The sequence below is a fragment of the Sphaeramia orbicularis genome, chromosome 24 (genome assembly GCF_902148855.1).
Source record: "Sphaeramia orbicularis chromosome 24, fSphaOr1.1, whole genome shotgun sequence".
NCBI classification, from domain to species: Eukaryota; Metazoa; Chordata; class Actinopteri; order Kurtiformes; family Apogonidae; genus Sphaeramia; species Sphaeramia orbicularis.
The window spans coordinates 23,128,299-23,149,265 of NC_043979.1; positions in this window are offsets into that span (position 1 = coordinate 23,128,299).

A 20,967-nucleotide genomic window follows, 5' to 3' on the forward strand; every position below is an offset into this window, starting at 1 on the left:
TCAAAGGTTATTATATCAAAACACAAAAAAAATGAAGAAAAAATGAGTTTTGCAGCAAATCTATCAATAACTGAACACAAACATCCACTGTTATTGATCCAACTCCATGGGTTTTACTGGTGAATCATTGTTGTAGAAGATGACGGTGTTTCCATGGTAACTACGGAGCCTCTGAACATCTGAATGGGTCATATGTGATGACCATGAGAAAATGACAAACTGTATTTGACACCAATTATTTACATGTATTGATAGAATTTGTGGATCAACAGGTATTAAACATTTTAGATCAGTAGATGGTTTCGGTCACCGGTGGAGCTTTGGGTCTTTATGGGTTAAATAAATTAATAGCATAATAACCCATAAATAATGACAACTCCAAATTTTCTTTTTAGCTTAATATGAAAAAAATATAGATATAAATATTTCGATCAGTAGATGATTTCGGTCAAAAATACATGTTTGGGTCTTTATGGGTTAAGACTATATTTTGTGTCAAACAGTGATCAGATATTGTATATTTCTGTTCTTACATTATACAGAGAGCCAAAGTATATAAATGTTCTACAAGTGAAAAGCTTCTGGAATAAAAGTATTGAAACTTTACCAAGTTAACCCAAAAAGACTCGAAGCTACTGTTGTGGCAGTTCCCAGTTCCCACCTTTCTTAAGCGATTTATCACCATTTATTATAACATTATCCTCTATATTTTGCATTTTTCACTGTAAATGAATCATGTATTTTCCTGTATTTGATTTAGATGTTCATGAAAACTGAGTTAATTCAAAGGTTATTATATCAAAACACAAAAAAAAATGAAGAAAAAATGAGTTTTGCAGGAAATCTATCAATAACTGAACACAAACATCCACTGTCATTGATCCAACTCCATGGGTTTTACTGGTGAATCAATGTTGTAGAAGATGACGGTGTTTCCACGGTAACTACAGAGCCTCTGAACGTCCAAATGAGACATATCTGATGACCATGAAAAGATGAATAACTGTATTTTCCACCAATTATTTACATGTATTGATAGGATTAATGTATCAACAGGTATTAAAAATTTTAATCGGTAGATGCTTTTGGTCAATAGAGGAGGTTTGGGTCTTTATGGGTTATAGTCACTAATAAAGAAAAAAAAAGTAAAAGTAAAAAAAAAAAGTAAACAAAGAAGTAAAAAAAAAGTGCTGGCTGGCTGTAGTTTCCAAGATACAGTCTGGGGTCAAAATGTGAAATTTTGAGAATTAATGAGAGAATGGGTTTTACTCAAAAGGAATGTTTGTGCCAGAGCGGCCAGATCTACTTCAAAACAGTAGTTGTTTTTCCATTAACCCTCAAATTGCACAAATATAACTTGCACATAAAAATGTACCTAATGGAAAACATTGATTTTGACAATAAACTCTCTTTTTCGATGAAAAGTTTCTTCCGCCAGCAAGAGGTGTTTTTTTTCAGGCACAGCGAAATCGGTATATCACACAAAACTGCAATTGAAAGACATTTTTCCACAACTAGAGTCACGTGAATAAAATAAACGGATGTTACAACAAATGAAGAAGAAGAGTTTTAAAATGAAACATGGCGTGGTATGTGTGGACACATCAGGAAACCGAATCATTTTTTTAAATTTAGTACAGGATAGAGGGGTAATATAGAATAATAATGAATATATCTGTAAATCAACATGACATTTACGTTCGTCACCATGTTTATGGAATGACTCCTAGTGTCATCTCGTGATAATAAATAAACAAATCATTGAATTTGTGATTTAATGGAAAAACCAACATTTTGCACTTCTGTTTTTTTAATATTTAGTAAATATCAGTAAAGTTTTGCGCAGATGTCCAATGGAAAAGGCACTAATGTCTGCACAGTATAATACATTCACTTTAAAGGGTCTTTCTAGTGCAGGGGTGTCAAACTCTTTTTCTTCCAGGGACCACATTCAGCCCAATTTAATCTGAAGTGGGCCCGACCAGTACAATAACAGCATGATAGCCAATAAATAATGACAACTCCAAATTGTTTTAGTTCAAAATCAACATTCAGTTATGCCAATATTTACATTTACAAACTATCCAAACAAAAAGGATGTGAATAAGCTGAAAAATGAAATTTCTTAAGAAATGTAAGTACAATTTTATCAATATTATGCCTAGAGTTATCATTTATAGGCAACATGTGCATTGCAAATCAGATCTACCAAGACACAAAATATTTAGTAATAAGCAAAACATTGTTAAAATTGCACTTAATTTTCTTAAGACATTCCAGGTTATTCGTATTTGTTCAGGTTATTCACATTTTATTGTTAAAGAATAGTTTCTTAATGTAAATATTTTCATAATTTAATGTTTTTTGCTCTAAATCAAAGAGAAAAAATTGGTGTTGTCATTATTTATAGGTTATTATGATATTGTTTTTGAGCTTGATGCCGTAACTTGCACTTTGCCATTGCATCCTGCGGGCCGGATTGGAAACTTTGACGGGCCGGTTTTGGCCCCCGGGCCGTATGTTTGACACCTTTGTTCTAGTGGAACATTTATAAATTTACTGGATAAATGTACATAAACCAATATATATGTATAATAATACTTTATCATATACATTGAAAACATCAGCTAACATTTATCTGCCATTTCTTTTCCTATTCATCTTATTAAAGTATTTGAGATGTAGCACATTTAACCTCAGAGGTCGATAAGTTCTGTAAAACTGTAGATTAATGTGTCATCACTGCAGTTATCATTGTCCATTTAGCAAGAATCAACATAAACAGGAGAAGGACATGTTCCTTTATAGGTTTTTTTCTATGTCCATTTACATCTAAATAAGCATTGTAGCAATTTTTCTCTATAACAAACTAACACCAAATGTGCTTATATCTAAAACATATAATGTAGTGATGTTCCCAGATGAGATGTGCATCAGTGTTATAACCAGTCAAACTACTTTTGGATTAAATGTAAAGGTTTGTCGATCACAGAAAACAGATTTCAGACCTCCAGTCTTAATAACACTGTCAGATTATTTAATGAATATAAAACATGTTGCTCACATGGATGTTTTCACCTTCTATAAATGGAATCATAGTCAATATAATTAGTTTTTTTGACAGGAATTTACAAAAGGCTCTTTAATATCAAAGTGAAAACAACTTCATTCAAGGTAATAACAATTCATTAATAATCTATAAATGGCAAAAAAAAAAAAAAAAAAAAAGTGACTGCATAAATATTAATTCCCTGCAGTTGACAAACCTTTGTTCACAATCTCAGGACTGAACCTGTGTAGATTTGTCTCGGTGTCTACGTCTGGAAACTGCAATTTTACTCCATTCTTCTTTGGTCTTCGAGGTTCCACAGGGATCAGGTGGGAACATCTTTTTTTGAGTCCAGTATCCGAGGGGGTTTCTACTTTTTATTGGCTCTGTTGGATTAAGGAAAGATCACGACTAGGTTTAGTTACAGAACAAAAGTCTGCAAAGATGTAATAAAAGGTGACTCAGAAAATTGTCTAGCAATATTAAAACAAACTTTCATATTATCCTGACGACAAATAAAGTATACTGAAACCTACAAAAAGACAAAAAGTACATTTTTTTTTTGTGTAATCTATATTTACTGTAGGGATACAATGTTAAATCAATATTTATTTTAACCTTCAAGGTCAATTTTCAAACAGTGACAGTTGTGGAAACCAGTTTAATGTGGTTTAAAATAAATATTTATGGACACATATTTCAGAAATCTTTAATGCAGAACATTTAAGACAATTATAACAAGTGTTCAGAGAACGCAAACCTCCGCCAAGCACCCCAACAGTGTGCATGTGTGGATCGACTATTTCTTTTTAAATTTAATAGTTTCAAGGTTGTTCCATACAGCAGAAAAAGCTGAAGCTTGGTACCAGTCATGTGTATGTCAAATTATATTAAATTCCAATTCATATTTGTTGAGTTATAATGAAAAATGTGTGGTAAATGGGATTTTCAATGTTAAATTGAAATGTCCACAGAGTCCACATTCCACAGTGGATGTGGACAATTTTGTGCCAGATACAAGATATTATTATACGCTATGGGTGGATCAAATTGGAGGCTAATCGGAGTTGTTTTTGAATTTTTTATGAATTTTCGAAAATTGCTCAATGATGAGAGAGAGAAAAATTGTAGATTTTGTGACCTTGCTGTGACCTTGAACTTTGGCCTACTTGCCCCAAAATTTTATGGGTTGGTCCCAGGGCCTAGGCCTATCTGTGGGTACAATTTGGTAAAGATGGTTGGAATAGTTTTCCTGTAAAGTTGCTAACAAACAAACAAACAAACAAACAAACAAACAAACAAAAGCAAAGTGCTCCCAATACCTCCTGGTGGAGATGATAATAAACAAAAATTCTAGTGTTATAGAAAAAGACGGAACTCTGACGCATTTTGTAATTGTTGATGACAGTGTAAACAAAATTAACCCCGGAGATGAGATAAAAACAATTGTCACAATATGAAATTATAATAAAATATCTGAATTCAATGTGTCTCAATAGCTCGGTCCATATAGTGTAAGTAATTACCTCCGCCAAGGAGGTTATGTTTTTGCAAGGGTTTGTTTGTTTGTTTGTCTGTCCGTTAGTGTGCAACATAACTCAAAAAGTTATGGACAGATTTGGATGAAATTTTCAGGGTTTGTTGGAAATGGGATAAGGAAGAAATGATTAAATTTTGGTGGTGATCGGGGGTGGGGGGGCCCACAGGGGGGGCCACTGATCAGCCTTGGCGGAGGTCTGCGCTCTCCGAGTGCTTCTAGTTTATTATGTATTCACCGCAGATGTAGCAGAATATGTCAGGCTTATTTTTGCAAGATCTTCTAGTTGAAGCCATTTCATTCACCTGTAATATCCAAAAAAAAAACATTAATCATAAATTGGCAAAAGTAAAATCTTCAGAACTCGCTTATTGCAAGAAATATGACAGAATTTTGTATCATATGATGTGAAAATGCTCATAAATGTAAGCAAAAATGTTAAAAAGCCAATATGTAGCATAGTTCAGAAAGTTGACCTGATTGAGCAAAATGAATGTGATTTTTGGATTCAGCACACCAAAATTATCCTAAATCAGCTCAAAAAACTTAAACAATAAATTTGTTGTTGACCAGTGTAATCATATTATAAGCTGTAGTTTATTCTGACAACATATTTTGACAACTTGACATCTCTCTGTGTCTGTTGTTTTCTTTAACTAGAGCCTGAAGTTTAATTAGTGAAGTAAAACAAACAGACTCATCCATTTAGCCAAGGTACACGAAAAAACATTCAACCCTTCTAACCTTTTGTTATTTTATTGAAATAATGTTCTTATATGTTGACCCAAGCTCCATCCTTTCTTAGTGATGATGCAGGAGCACAGTTAAAGTTTCAGTGTTTTATCTTCAGTGTGAAGTTGCAGATTGGAAGCTGAGGTGAAGCCCTCATCTGCCCCTCCCCTTTGGTAGGTGTTAAAAATAAACTCAAATGTAATGGGTGATAGTAAAGCAACTCATGCAGAGGAAAAAAGAGGAAGAAACCTGTAGAAACATAGTCTATAGATTAGAACGTAGATGAATAGTTACAAAACCACATTTCTTATGTAACTCTTTAACCCCTGAGACATTATTCCAGGTAAACGTGCAGCTGTGAATTTGCGTCTGTTTCAGTGTCATACAGTGTACTTGTATTCCTTTTCTTCAGTGGTTTTGCTTTACTGTGTGTTTTAGGGTCAAAACAGGTGGAATAATAGAAAAAGACAGAGAGGAAGTGAAGTTTGACAGGTTTTTTACAAAATAAGGCACTCAGAATGTACATCAATAACAGATGTAGGATGTTGACCATGAACTGTGAACTGGAACACACTGAGCAACATGTGTTTGAATTTTGGCCCAGTAGTTTTAGATTTGGGGCTCTTTTTTTTTTTTTTTTTCTAAATTAGACACCTGGTTGAACTCCAAAAAGTAGTTACACAGTCAAAACTTGGTAAAAACACAGTAAAATTTAAAAAAAAAAAAGAAAAGAAAAAGGAAAGTCACCACAACACTGCAAACAACAGTAACAACAAAAAATGACAGGCCTTCAATGAATGAACACTGAAAGTTCTTTAAAATCTTCTCACTGACATTAACAGAGTTCAGTCTCCTCCTCAGATGGACTCTCTGTTGGCCCCTCTTAACCACAGATTCAGTATTGGCATCAAACCTGAGCTTACAGTCAAAAACCGTGCCAAGATATTTATATTAAATCCACAATCTGAACATTTTCACCATGGATCACAGAACAGCCATGCGGACTTTTTTTTTTAACTTTTATTGAAGAAAACAAAATTTTAAAAAAATGTACAGAGTAACAACGTTTGTCCTGAGATTGGGCCCAAGATTACAATATAAAATATTTGGTTACAATGAAGAAAAGGAGAGAAAAACAAAACAAAACAATCCAGGCTTAAATATCCATTCCAATAAGACTGAATACTGGTCTCCATCTTCTTTCAAAGGTCGGAGTCTTCAACTGTAGCTGTGCTGTTAACTGTTCCATTAGACAAACTTGTTTATTTTTTTGTGTCCATTGTCCAATTGTAGGTGATTCAGGTTTCAGCCATAACATTATCATTTTTCTCACAGTCATCAGAAGAAGATGTAGTATGAATTCTTGGTCGTGGGATATACCATCAGGGAATATGTCCAGTAAAAATAATAATGGGTCGCCATGCGGACTTTTATTATACCTGTAAATCTTGTGAAAATTCAAACTCCCAGGTTTTCAGTAACTCCATCCAAACTTGCATAAAACGCATGCTTTTTCAAAACTCCTAAAACTTGCTGCTGACAAAGCCATGAGTAGGATTAAAGGGCTCCTGTCGGTCTGTATGGATCTCAGCCATCAAGTTCCCTTTTCAGCTTGGACCGGCCTCTCATAATAAAGTGAAATATAATTACACTTTTATCGACTTGCACCTTGATTTAGTATTCGAGTCAGACGTCTTCACAAACACATATCTCATTCACAGAGTGGTTCCTCTTCTGAGCTGTGCGCACAAACAAAAGTTAAAAACTGGCAGAAATACATTCATTTTAGTCCGTGTATTGGCTGTCGCTGCTGCTAACAAATGATAAGATCTATAGTTTTAGATTAATTATCCAATGAACTGCATTTTTATTCACACCTGCAGAGGTTTGAGATGAGGTTTGTCTTCATTTTTTTGGAGTATTTATGTCAGAGTTATGACAGAATCACAGTCTTTTCCATACACTGTTTTATAGACTGCAAGTATTTGTGGGAAATGTTGGTAAGATGTACCTCCCCTGCTGCTGGGGGGTTAGTAAACACAGTGTCACAACCTGTCAAGTGTCAGCATTCTTTTTTATAACTGTCAGACAAAGCTCTTAGTGCAGGCAGTATGAGCCATCATCACAATCCATCCAGAGGGTGAAAAAGGCTAGACAAAGAATTTTGTGTCCCCCTAGGGAGGAAGCTGAATGAGACGGGATCTTACAAACTCTCCTCTGCTGAAAAGAGGTTATCGCTTTGAAACGAGGCATTTAACTTGCACCTACGAGTCCACTGTGGTGTATGGAGTGTGAAGGGGAAAAAAAAAAAAAGAAGATAGAACATAAAAAGGAGGGGAAAGAGGTGGAAAAATTGTGTTTGCATTCCAGGAAATCCCTCACACTCCCTCTGCCTTGTCAACAAGCTGAATCCTGGGAAATCATTCACCCGCCGAACTTATGTTTGTTCCTTTACCTCTATTTTTTTTGTTTTTTGTTTTTATCCATCATGTCTAGTCTGTCTTTGACCTGCAACCTTGAAGTGACTGATTGTGTAACAACTGTACTAGTACTGGAGAATTCACAAACAAACAAACAAACAAACAAACAAACAAATAAATAAATAAATAAATAAATAAATAAATAAATAAATAAATCAGTACAAGATGGATTTGAAAAGGAGTCTGAAATACTGAATGGAATGAATACGAAGTCCCATAATCGCAGAAGAATGGGAATAGTTGAAGGTCACAACCGAAGAGGAGTGAAGAGAGAAGGGAAAGAGGCTGATAGAAAGCAGCGTTTGCATTAAATCAAGGTTCTCCAGTGAAACACAATAAGAACACACACACAGGACAGTGTTGACCTGCAGCGCTGTAAACTCCGCAGTCAGTAAAGATACGCAGCTAAAATAACACGATCAGAGCTAAAAACCAGTCACATTGCTTTCTTTTATCTATTACTAAAAAGCTTAATATTGTGTAATTGTATCCCGAGGGCGAGTTAAATGTTTAATATCACCATATATTACTGCTAGCTGTTCGTGCTGTAGCTGATTCAGTTGTTCTATATTTTAATTGGTTTTTGTATTCTTAATAGTGCCATTGTTTTATTGAATTGCCATCTATTGTTCTTATCACCATTATTTATCCAGGTTTCTTGTTGTAATTCCTTCTATTATTTGTAGGTTTTTATTGTGTATGAATTAATTGCTCTAATTGCTGTCTTGTGTGTTTTCTGTGTTGCAAATGAGGCTTTTATACCAATATATCCTTTGATTAAATAAACGTCGGAGATAACTGCGGTTTTATTAGAAAATATGTATGAGAATAATTCCACAGTGTCTACACAAATGGTATGGAGAGTGTGTATCTGAATCTGTCTGTAACAGCCAAGATAAAATCACCAGAGTCTTGATATTTCTGCTGTCATTTACAATTTTCAAGACTTTCTGACTTTCAAAGTAGCATAAAAAGTGTACATTTTGCCAACAGCGTAGAGTTACTCTCAAATGTTACATGGCAGAATGAGGCCGATCACTGTGCAACCTAGAAGAAAAATGACACTTGATTTAATGAAATTGATGAAAGAAAATGATTTGCATCACAGACATGAACTCCCACAACCGGGTTCACATTCTGATGGACTGAGTGCTTAATAATAGATCAATATGGCAGGATTTTCATACGGATTCTGCAGAAGTCGGTCTGTGCTGCCGTTTTGTCCATGTGTAATGCATGAATAAAATGGTATGAACTTAGAAATGTGATGTTGCTTTGCAGTCAGAATGACAGAAGCAGCATGAGGTCATGGTAGCACATGGATGACTATGTTTGTTCAAGTCCTCAGACGCTTATCGAAGGAAAAGTACAAATAGGACGCCATGAAAATACGGTGGCCGACAAGGGTCAAATACATTGCAATGGCCCAGTGTGTCTAGGGATGGGAATCGTTAAGAGTTTAATGATTCCGATTCCATTATCGATATTGCTTATCGATCCGATTCCTTATCGATTCTCATTGAGTGAGGGAATAAAAGAGTACAGACAGGTGTGTTTGCATTAACCGTTTTATATTTCCATCTCTGCACAGAAAATATACTATATACAGTATGTACAAGTAATAATAACAGATGACGCTGGGCCGGTGGGGGGGTGGGGGTGCAGTGAAAGTGAAACTAAAGACGCTTTACTAATTCCTCTGTTGCTGCATTTCTACTACGTGGAACCGGTTCAACTCAGCTCGGCTTGTCTCCCGTTGTTGTGCACCTCATTTCCTTTCCCTTCTTACCTTCGGAAACTTGTATTTGAGTAGTTACGACGTTTGTTGCCCGCACCGGAACTGGCGTTCACTCTGCCGCTACATTCACAAGCGCCGCTAAGTATCAAATATGTGACATTCCTGTAAATGATTCACACGCTGTGGACAAATGTTTGAGGATATTGGAGGGATTCCACCCTTTGGAAGACATGGAAGCTTTGACAGTGTTCCAAGTAAGTGGACCTGGTGTCGTCTGTTTAGACCGTTTCTGCCTCAACGCCATGTTGGCTACGTTCTGACCAAAACAATCTAGCGTATGTGTGATGTCATCGCGCATGCACAACACAGGCGGAATCGTTAACCAGAATCGTTAAGCAGGAAGGCAAACGATTCCAAGGAATTGAGCTACTGGGAACCGGTTCTCAAAAAGAACTGGTTCTCGATTCCCATCCCTATATAGAATATAGATCAAATAATATATAGAATATTAATAATAACAGAATCGTATAAAAGTCGCATGACCCCGCCACGCTGTACGTTCAATTTGTTCCCACTCTAGTTTGAAACACTGTCAGTCAGCTGTTCTCCGTCTCCCTCTCCATCCTGTGTGTCTCCTCATTGAGCTGTTTTGCTGACAGCGCCCCCTACAGGTTTGGAGAACTTCTGTTGTAGTGACTGGTTATGTGGCGTTTTTTGTTTGCAGATGTTTTCTTGGTTTGCATCGTTTCTTTATTTGCAGAGCATCTGATGATTATGCATGTGTTTCTGTGTCTTGCAGCACATTTTTTCATTTGCACCACGTTCCTCTTTTTGTACCTCATTTAGACTTGTGTTTGAGTTTCTGAATTTGCATCATTTCTGTACTTGTAGCTGTTTTCTCTTAACTGCCATGCGTTGGGTCATTGCAGTGTGTTTGGCCCTTGTCAGCCACCCTATGAAAACACTCCACTACAGGAAAAAACTGTGCTTTCAAATTAAATTAAAGCAGCAGGATCCGAAAAACCTGGTCAAAATCTAAAGATTACATATGAAACCGCAATGGTACAAAATGCAAATGAAAACAGAATGTAATGGTTTGCAAATGTCAACTGCAAATCAGTTTTAGTCAGAATAAAACATAGAAACTGAGAAAACATACGTTTTAAGGAAAAGGAAAAAAAAAAAAAAAAAAATGGTGATTTTGAGTTTGTTGACAGTAAACATCTCAATAAAGTTGTGACAGGGGAAATAAAAGGTTGGAAATGTAAGTGATAGTTAAAAGAAACAACTAGAGGAACATTTTGTAACTAATGAGGCAAACTGGCAACAGGTCTGTGATTTGACTGGAATAAAAAGAACATCTTAGACAGAGTCTGTCAGGAGTGAAGATGAGCTGAGCTCCACCAAAAAAATGCATCTACAAATTGTGGAACAATTCCAGAACAATGTTCCTCAACATAAAATTGTGAATACTTTGAATGTGTCATCACCTGAAGTGGATAACATAATAAAACCATTTTAATAAACTGGAGGAACGTCTGTGGGTGAGACCACAAATCAATATTAGATCAGATCTTCAGGCCTTCAGGCAGCACTACATTAACCCTTTATGGGACACTCATTGAACCTTAGTGTGTTATTGGACAACATAACGAGACTTTATTACTTTTGTGAAATTTTTCAAAAAATTTTTATTGTCGTGTAGAACATCAAGGTCAGTGAAGTTACCGTATTTGATGCCTTGCCCATAAGTGCCCAAAAAATAAATTAATAAATACAATAAATATATATAATATACACATGTAAGGTGAAAGGAACATGTACTTTAGAACATTAGACCAGCATAACTGCTAGTCCAGACACCTGTCAACATACACATGATCCATTTGAACATCATTACTTACATTAGTACCATTACTTCATGGTACCTAACAAAGCAGTGGGGTCAATACATAATTGAGAGATTTTTGAGTTCCCTTTACAGGGTAACATAGTTGACAGGTATAGTTGACATTTTTGCTGTTTTCAGGCCTAAAATCAACATAACCATAACTGTCACAACGGGGGGGGGGGGGGGGGGGGGGGGGGACTCAAGTGCACGGTACTGAGGAGAAAAAATTAAAAGTTTATTTAACAAAAAATGAAAACAATACAACGAAAAAACCTAACACCAACTAAAGCAAAAACAGAGTCCATAAAAAACATACAAAACCTGGGTCAGAGTCCTTGGATAAGATGAGTGAATGTCCGGGTTATGGAATGGAAAGAGATGGACCAGCGCTGCATGGCTGCAAACCAAAGCCTTAAATAGGCCAGAGGTAATTGGCTGCAGCCATGCAGCGCCAGCAGGTGAATCAGATGAATATAAGTAGGAAAAAGAGAAACTGAGGGTCATACATGCACAGGCCATGACCAAAAGGGAGGAGCTGAAAGTCACACAGGCACAGATCCTGACAATAACACCACATGACATTTTTACAGAAAGATTCTTCTAAATGTCATATATACAGCTGAGTAAAACTGAAATTGAAAGTTATTTACAAAGATATTGTAGTAACACTGTTGACATAAGAGTGTGATAAATATACACTTGACTCACACACTACTTTATATTAAATAACAAAGAAAGAAGAGAAAGACCATATGTTGGAATCTTGCCGGTGTTTTCTTCAGGAGGAAATGACATCGTGTGGAGCAGGTCATGTGATCTGGAATTAACACACTTCCTTCAGAGGTGTTTTTGTAATGGGTAACTTAGCTGAAAGTGATCCCTCACACACAGATACAATTTGTTATTTTCCGTATAAAATTTGATATATTGCCAAAAAAGAAATGTGTCATGATTTTATCACCTTAATAAAAAGAACACAATCAAAACAATTTTTGAATAAGTTCACTTAATTACTTTTTAGCTAATTAGAAGGTGGTTGTTATTAAATTCAAATTATTTAGTTGAGATTTTAGCATATCTAGTCATTTATTAATTATTTATTATCATTTATTAATAAATGATTATTCCATAATTAAATAATTGTGGAATTTTTAAAGACATGATCATAATGAACATAAAAACATTTTTTTTAAAACTTTTAATAAAGATGTATACAAGATTTATCCCATGGACTTCAAAAGTCCCTCAGTTATATATTGACCCAGGTACACTCAGTGTCCATGCAGAGGTGGACCTCATAGACCCTGTAGACCACATTAGACCTGAGGTTGTTGCCTCACTGTCCTCATTGTAACTCTTGCTGTCACTGTCTTGTCAAGTATGTGGAAGTGACTAAAAATAGTTACTTGCCCAATAAAGGGTTAAAACCAGGCCTGGTTGTGTCATGAAAACCACTGCATAGGGTCAGGAATCCTTCCAGAAATCACAGTCCATGAACCTACTTCACTGTGCCATCCACTTATGCAGGTTAGAACTCTGTCAGACAAAGACGAAGCCAAATGTGAACATGATCCAGAAACGGTGACGTCATCTCGGAGCCAAAGATCAACTAAAATGGACAAAGAGGCACAGAGGAAAAGCATTCAATGTCCTTCAGACTGAAGAGGAGAAGGACCATCCAGCTTCTTATCAGCACTCAGTTCAAAGCCCATATGTCTGATGGTACGGGGGTCCATTAGTGCTTATGGACAATATGGGCAATTTACACATCTGGAAAAGCACCAGCAATGCTGAAAGGTTTCAGAGTAACATGTTCCAGTCTGGACGACATCTTTACAGGTGAAGGCTTTGTATGTTTCAGTAAAACAGTGTTAAACCACATACTGCATCTGTTACAGCAGTGTGGGTTTGTAGTAGAAGAGTCTGGGTCCTGAAGTGGACTTCCTGCAGTCCAAACATTTTACCAACTGGAAACATTTGACATCATCACATTTCACATTTTCATTGTGAAATGAAATGTACAAAAAATACCTAAGCCAACACACTTATCCTAAAACTCCAGCAGGTGTTATAAGAAGAGGGGATGCTCCAAAGTGTAAATATGGCCCTGTGTTACTGCCATTAAAGCTGAAATTACATTTTTTTTTTTTTTAATTAAATGGTGCATATTCTCAGTTTAAACATTTCATATTGTCTCAATGTACTATTGTGAGTAATTTGCAAATAAATCAGTTTTTAGAGACATTTTACACCATTCAGACTTTTTTGTCATTGCAAGGACCGGATAATACAGGTTTTGCTTCTTTCTAATTTAAAACTATCTATCTATCTATCTATCTATCTATCTATCTATCTATCTATCTATCTATCTATCTATCTATCTATCTATCTATCTATCTATCTATCTATCTATCTATCTATCTATCTATCTATCTATCTATCTATCTATCTATCTATTTATCTATCTATCTATCTGTCTATCTGTCTATCTGTCTGTCTGTCTGATCTGCTTATTCACAATTACATCCTACACATAAGATATGAACATATAGTGTTATTAATATTATTACAGACTACACAAGTATATATAGCACGCCAAACAGGAAAAAAAAAGTGTGTATGGGAAAACTGCACTAAAATCAATTTTTATAGTTAAGAGTGTCTTAAGTTTTTTAAAAGTATTTAACCACGGTGCCCATACTACTTTATATTTTGATTGCTGACCTCTGAAATTGTATTTAATATTCTCTAAATTTACAAAAAGCATGAGGTTGCTAAGCTATGAGGATGAGTTTGGGATGGTTGTTGATTTCAATCCAAAGAGTATTTATCTTCTTGCTAATAATGTTAAGAATGCAGTAATGTCCATTTCATCTTTTTGCATAATTTACAGTATGGGCATGGACATTTTTGAGTAGAATAAAAGTAAAAGAATAAGTTAGTATAACTAAATGGAGTAGTTTTTACACAATTAAAATGAAGTTGGTTCGACTTAATTAAGCTTGTAGAGTAGAAAGCAAATCATGTTGTTTGAACTGAAGTTATAGAGTTTGCCGAACTAGAGAAATCTTGTGGCATTTACACAATTATGGCCAAGTTGAAAGAACTTAAAAAGATCCATCCAAATTGTTACCTCAATTTTTTATGTTGAGCCAGCACATCATTTCTTAAGCCCAATCCCAATTCCCTCCTTAGCCTTCCCCCTTATTCCTACCGCTTGGCCCTTGCACTTGGCACTACCACTTGAAACGGAGCTGCAAGGGTAAGGGGTTGAAACATTCCCCTGTGAAATGGGACAACCCTTTGAGACCTGTTACGTCATCAGCAGTCATCGATGCCACTATAAACAGATGCAAAAACTTTGTTTCTGAAAGTATTCCCCATGCCGTCAGTACCTGTAACTGTCTCTGTTCCATGGACTTTGGTCATCTTTTTACGGCTATCAACTATAAACTGCAGAAATGTGATCTATAACACACTGAAACAGCATTAAATGGTCGATCAAATGATTAAGTTGTTTATGAAGAAAATACGTACATTTGTGTGTTTGTTTCATCACTGCACTTTTTGGCTGTATTTACCTCCATCTTGCCAACAATTCCAACAGAATTAGGGGTGAAACGATTCCTCGAGTTATTTGAGTACCTTGATTACAAAAAATGATTGAGGAATTTTCTCTGCCTCAAGGAATCGCTTATTTAATTATAAAGCTCAAAGCATGGCATTTCATGGCACAATGCACTTACGTTACTCACGCAAAGGAAGACAACAGAGGACGTAGAAGTGTTCGGATGAAGCAGTGGGAAGATAGAAGAGACGAGCATAGACGGGCGAGTCAATACAGCAATGATGACGAAAAACAAAAAAAAAAGTACAATAAAAAAGACAGAAAATGTCAGTGTGGAAGCATTTCAGACTGAACAGCAAGGTAAACACCATGACATGTATCCATTGTAAAACTGCCCTTCCATCTCACAACAGCACATCTGTGATGTTGTAGCATCGTCTCCGAAGACACACAGAATGGAGCGGAGGATCTGAGATAAAAATAAAATTAATGTAGGGCAAATCCATGAGACTAACGTTAATGTACCTTATTAACATAACGTTAGCCCTGTGGAGGGCTAGGTTTCTGTTTATTATGGAACTGTCGAATGTGTGGCTAGTTTATTACGATTGTGACAAGCATAGATTTAGGCAACGAGCCGTGATTTGCACAGATAATTTCCCAAAAGAACGGCCAAAATGGTGCATGGCTTGCTGAAAGTTTTCTCTTACCTTGTCACGGCCTGATTTTGGCAAAATCCTACTACTTCTTACAAAAATGAAGTGAATCATCCATTAACCCATAAAGACCCAACCATCCATCGACGACCAAAATCATCTACTGATCTAAACTGTTAATACCTGTTGATCCACTAATCCTATCAATGCATGTAAGTAATTGGTATAAAATACACTTTTCTCATCTTTTCATGGTCATCAGATATGACCCATTTGGACATTCAGAGGCTCCGTAGTGAATGTGGAAACACTGTCATCTTCTACAACATTGAGTCACCAGTAAAAACCCATGGAGTTGGATCAATGACAGTGGATGGAGATACTTGGTTTAAGTTCAGTTTATGATATATGTTACTAAAAAAAGTCACATTTCCTTCAGTTTTCCATTTTTCATATAATAACCCTTAACTTTAATGTGAGCTTTTATGAACATCTACATGATTAACACATTGAATATAGGAAAATATCTGATTTATACTTAAAAATGCAAAATACAGAGTATAATATGAGAACAAATGGTGATAAATTAGTTAATAAAGGTTAAATAGAGAGAAAAATACACTTGGGAACTGACACAAAAGTGGCATTGGGTCTTTATGGGTTAACTGGACGTGTGTGTGTGTGTGTGTGTGTGTGCGTGTGTGTGTGTGTGTGTGTGTGTGTGTGGTGGGGTTATAGGTTATGAGACAGACAGATAAGTTTGGGGGGGGGGGGGGGGGGGGGCATTGCTTTGATTCTCCTGAATATAGCAGAAATGTGTGAAACTGTTGTGTGAAACAATACTAAAATATTCGATAGCTGCAGCCCTGAACAGAATTATGGGACATTTCTGCTACCCCTCCATTCACAGTGTGGTCCTGAAATATCTCCATTTCGAGGACTACACACCCCTCCGCCTTAGCCCCTCCCCTCCGTCTAATTGAGAATCAGGACAACACTACCCCTTCATGTGTACGCGCAAAACAAAGGGGAAGGGACAAGGGGTGAATTGTGATTCAGCCTTAGAGTGTATTTCCTTCTATTCAGCAAATATCTAACCTTTACATAACAGCAGTTTCATTACATTTAGAATTGAAAATAATTTGATAATGTTCTTGACACATCAGCGTTTGTTGCACATGTATTCACGTCTTTAAAAATGCTGTCGTACGTTTCCCAAACTGGCAGGTTGTTCATTTGTGTGGGAGCGAGAAAAAGAATAGCGGAGAGACCTGGGACAGAGCAGTGTAGGTGGAAGTGCAAACCTGGGGATTGGTAATGACTGGAAGATTGTTTGTGCATGTCTGAGGACAGAGCTGAAGTAAGAACTAAAAGGAAGAGATGGAAGGGAGGAGGGAGTGAGGACGTGAACCGAGCTGATCTGCCAAATCAATATGAGCAGCAGGGGAGATGTTTTTAAGTATTTTTTTTTTTCTCAGCCTGGCTGTAGATCGAGTGTGAGCACTTTTTTTTTTTTTTTATTCCAACACATCAAATGAAACAGGATAAGAGAGGGAGGAATGGAGGAATGAGGAGAAGAAGTGAATGTCTGGGTAATACTTCAGAATAAGTGCAGAAATAGTTTCATCAGCTGTGTGTGTTTTTGTGGTGCTACCTGGGTGCATGCATGTGGTTGTTGTGTTTACAGAACGCCCACGTGTGCACAGAATAAATTAATCTCTCTCTCTTTCTCTCTCTCTCTCTCTCTTTTTTTTTTTTTCTTCTGACTCACCGTGTGTGTTTCACTCTGTGGCATTTAGTATCTCTTCTCCTGCAATCAGGGTTTCATTGAAGCTGATCTCCTTGGCTGAATGAAGCAAATTACCTGTGTTCCCAGTGACTGTTTTCCTCTCCGCTTCTACATTCAAGACCTGCCACATCATCCTAACCCAAGCTGAACGCCTCTTCTCTCTTGGTCTAAACTCACACAGTGGAAGGAGGGAGACCTTTTCCAACTTGGAGGCAGATTGATCACAACAAGTTTGGAGAAAGTGGAGGAGATGTGGGTTTAGTATCGGAGTAATGATCTGCATGCCTCGTAGATGGGAGTATTGTTTGTGCTTTTGTTTTGTATTGATGTTTTTGTATTTCTTGTTTTTGCTGAAGAAAACAAAAACCTAAAGTGAATTTTGGTAAGTTTTTTTTTTTTTTTTTTTTTTTGTCAGTTACTGTTTCTAAGGTCCAGAATGATCTCTGACCTCTCCAACCCACAATGTTGATCTGTTTTGTCATCCTGTGCAACCAGGCTTTCTTAAAGCTCATGGATCGTTTGGTAAAATTCTTGTTTGGAACTAACAATTTTATATTTTTATTTTAGCTTCGGCCGAAGGGGTATTGTAATCGCTTTGTCATCTGTCTGTCCATCTGTCTGTCCATTCTGGCCGAGAGGTATTAGTGTGCAGCACGTTATGTTTGTAAAATTCAGCCCTCTCAAAGGTCAGCATCCAGCGACCTGCTTTTTTTTTTTTTTTTTTTTTTTGCATCCAGCAACCTGCACTGGCACCCATGTTTTTGAGCTTACATCAGAATCAGAATTAGTCATGTTTATTGCCATTTAAGTAAACAGGGTTCACATTACTAGGAATTTACTTCAGTGGTTTACGTAGACGTAGACCATGGAGTAGTTAAGAAGCATGCAGTGAAAAATAAAATAAAATGAAATAAAATGAAATAAAATACAATGAAATAAAATGAAATAAAACAAAATAAAATGAAACAAAATGAAATAAAATGAAATGAAACAAAATAAAATAAAATAATCAAGCAAGATAGAGTTATAGTGGACTATCACATTTTTCAAAATATAAAATATACAATATACAATGTAGACAAAACCAATGGGTTAAAGTGAGGTACATGGAGTGTGTGTTGTTCTCTACTTATCTCATGTTACGTCTTTATTGTCCATCAACGGGGAAACTTATTTTACAGCAGTAAATCAAACACGGACACAAGGATCCTCATGTACAAACAGTGCCTATGCATTAGAATAGTGTTTTTCAACCTTGGGGTCGGGACCCCACGTGGGGTCGCCTGGAATTCAAATGGGGTTGCCTGAAGTTTCTAGTAATTGATGAAAATAATTTTTAAAAAATTACCAATAAAAAAATATATAGTGAGTTGACAGAGCCAATCCCAATCCATAAAAGACATGACAAACTTTGAAGCTGAAACTGAAGCACTGTGGTTCTGTTTATCTGTCAAATGTTCATTGTGGTCAGTTTCAGATGCTGCAGCTCTTTCATAATTCATAGTTTGAGTTCTTGTTTGTTCAGTATTAATTGTCAGCCTTGTAAATCCAAGCTGGACTGACTGTACATATCCTGACCAAGGAAAATAAAATTCTCACTGTGCAGTAATCTACACCTGGCTTTTCTGCCTCCGTCTATAATAATTTACATTATATAGACTAAATGTTGACTAATATTTGCGTTTATTTACAACATAGTATAGCAAACTATTACATGATCAAGAACAAATTAATTTTAGCAAAAAAATAAAAAGTCTTTGTTTTAAATGTCTGGGGTCGCCAGAAATTTGTGATGTTAAAATGGGGTCACCAGCCAAAAAAGGTTGTACACAACAAACAACAAAGTACAGAGACCTCCCCTATATACACTACAAAATTTTTCCACTAAATATCTGTATCTGTGTGTTCAGTCTGCTTAATATGAATCCAAGTCACCCCATGTGTCGGTAGGATGTCAGAAAAGTGTGCTTTCCCTGATATTTGAAGCTATTTGCTGCTCATGTTTGGTCTTGTCCTCATCACTGGGCTTCTTATGGCTAAAACCGCTCTGATTTTTACATCAACTTTAATGTCAGACCACCTATTCTTTAATTCAGCTGGTGCAAAAATCCTGAACCTATAGTACATTTTCAGCCTTAGTAACTTCTGACTATATTTTTCTTCACTCCACCAAATAAAATATGACATCTCGCCTCCACCTTTGATAAAAGCGTATCAGTTTCATATTTGTTGAAATTCTTCTTCTTCTTTGACTTTGCTGAAGTGTTTGCCATTGTAATTTGAACAAAAGGTGAAAGCATGCCATGTATTTCTACTCATTTGCATAGTTATTAATGGGAGGAGATGAGGCGGTCCAAGTGGTATGTGCAGTTGCGTTCAATTCCAAGTCAATCTGGATTTATCAAGGAGAGGTGTGCAGAGATGAGCATACGCACAGATTCATACATGGGAACATTTCTGGGTGCATGCACTTTCCTAGGTTTGGGTGTGCATCCTTTTTCAGTATGAAAGCTGGACAGTCTTTGAGCGGTATATGAGGCCCCTGCAGGAAAAGAAGAAGTATATTTAACTATTATTGTCTGTAGTGGATCATTGTAGTTGAATATGCTTCTTTTTTTGCAGCAAACTGTGCAAAAGAATGGCTTAAATACAAAATGCAAGAGTACAAAGAAAATTAAAAGATAATAGTGCGTAAAAGACAGTTTGTAGATGGGTGCTTCTATTCTTACAGATTCTTAGTTCAAAGAGTTGCTCCTAGTGGCCAAATTCTAAGAAAATTCTTAGAATCATGATATTTTCTTAGAATTTCCCCTAAAAATGAAGAGTAGGTCCTAGTAAAAATAAAAGCTATTCCTAAAGAATCCTAGCCCTAAGAGAGCTCCTAAGGTGAGATCTGTTAAGAGCAGGGAAGAGGACTTTTAAGGGGCTTAGGAGTTCCCTAAGCAGAGGACAAAATGGAAGAGGCAGGAGGGATATTCTGCAAACACTGGATGACAGTGAATTAATTAAATGCTACAGATTGCACTGTAAAAAAAAAAATAAATAAAAAAAATAAAAAATTGTATTATTCCGGCAGCAGGGGTGCCAAAAAAATACTGGTAAATAACGGAAAATAACCATCTCATAAAAATACAGTAATTTTCCATAATTAAAATACAGTTTTTGCCCTAACTTTTTTACTTTTCAATGTTTAATAAAGAATATTTACATGTATTAAAACAATCAAATTACCTATAAATATATATATGAATAATTTTAAATGAGACTAAGATGTATAATCCACTGATAAAAACTGTATTTGGACAGTTTATCAGTGCTAATACATGTTATACATTCACAAAAATACATTTATTCAACGTTTTTTTTTTTTTGTGAAACCTCCTGTAATTACACAAGATATTTGTCAATTAACAAACAAGTCTTGTTAAACTTACAGAACAAATACTTCTTTTACGGTTAATTATCAGTAATTTTATCTAATTTTTTTTTTTTTTTTTCACAGTATTCAACTTTAAATTAACAGTTTA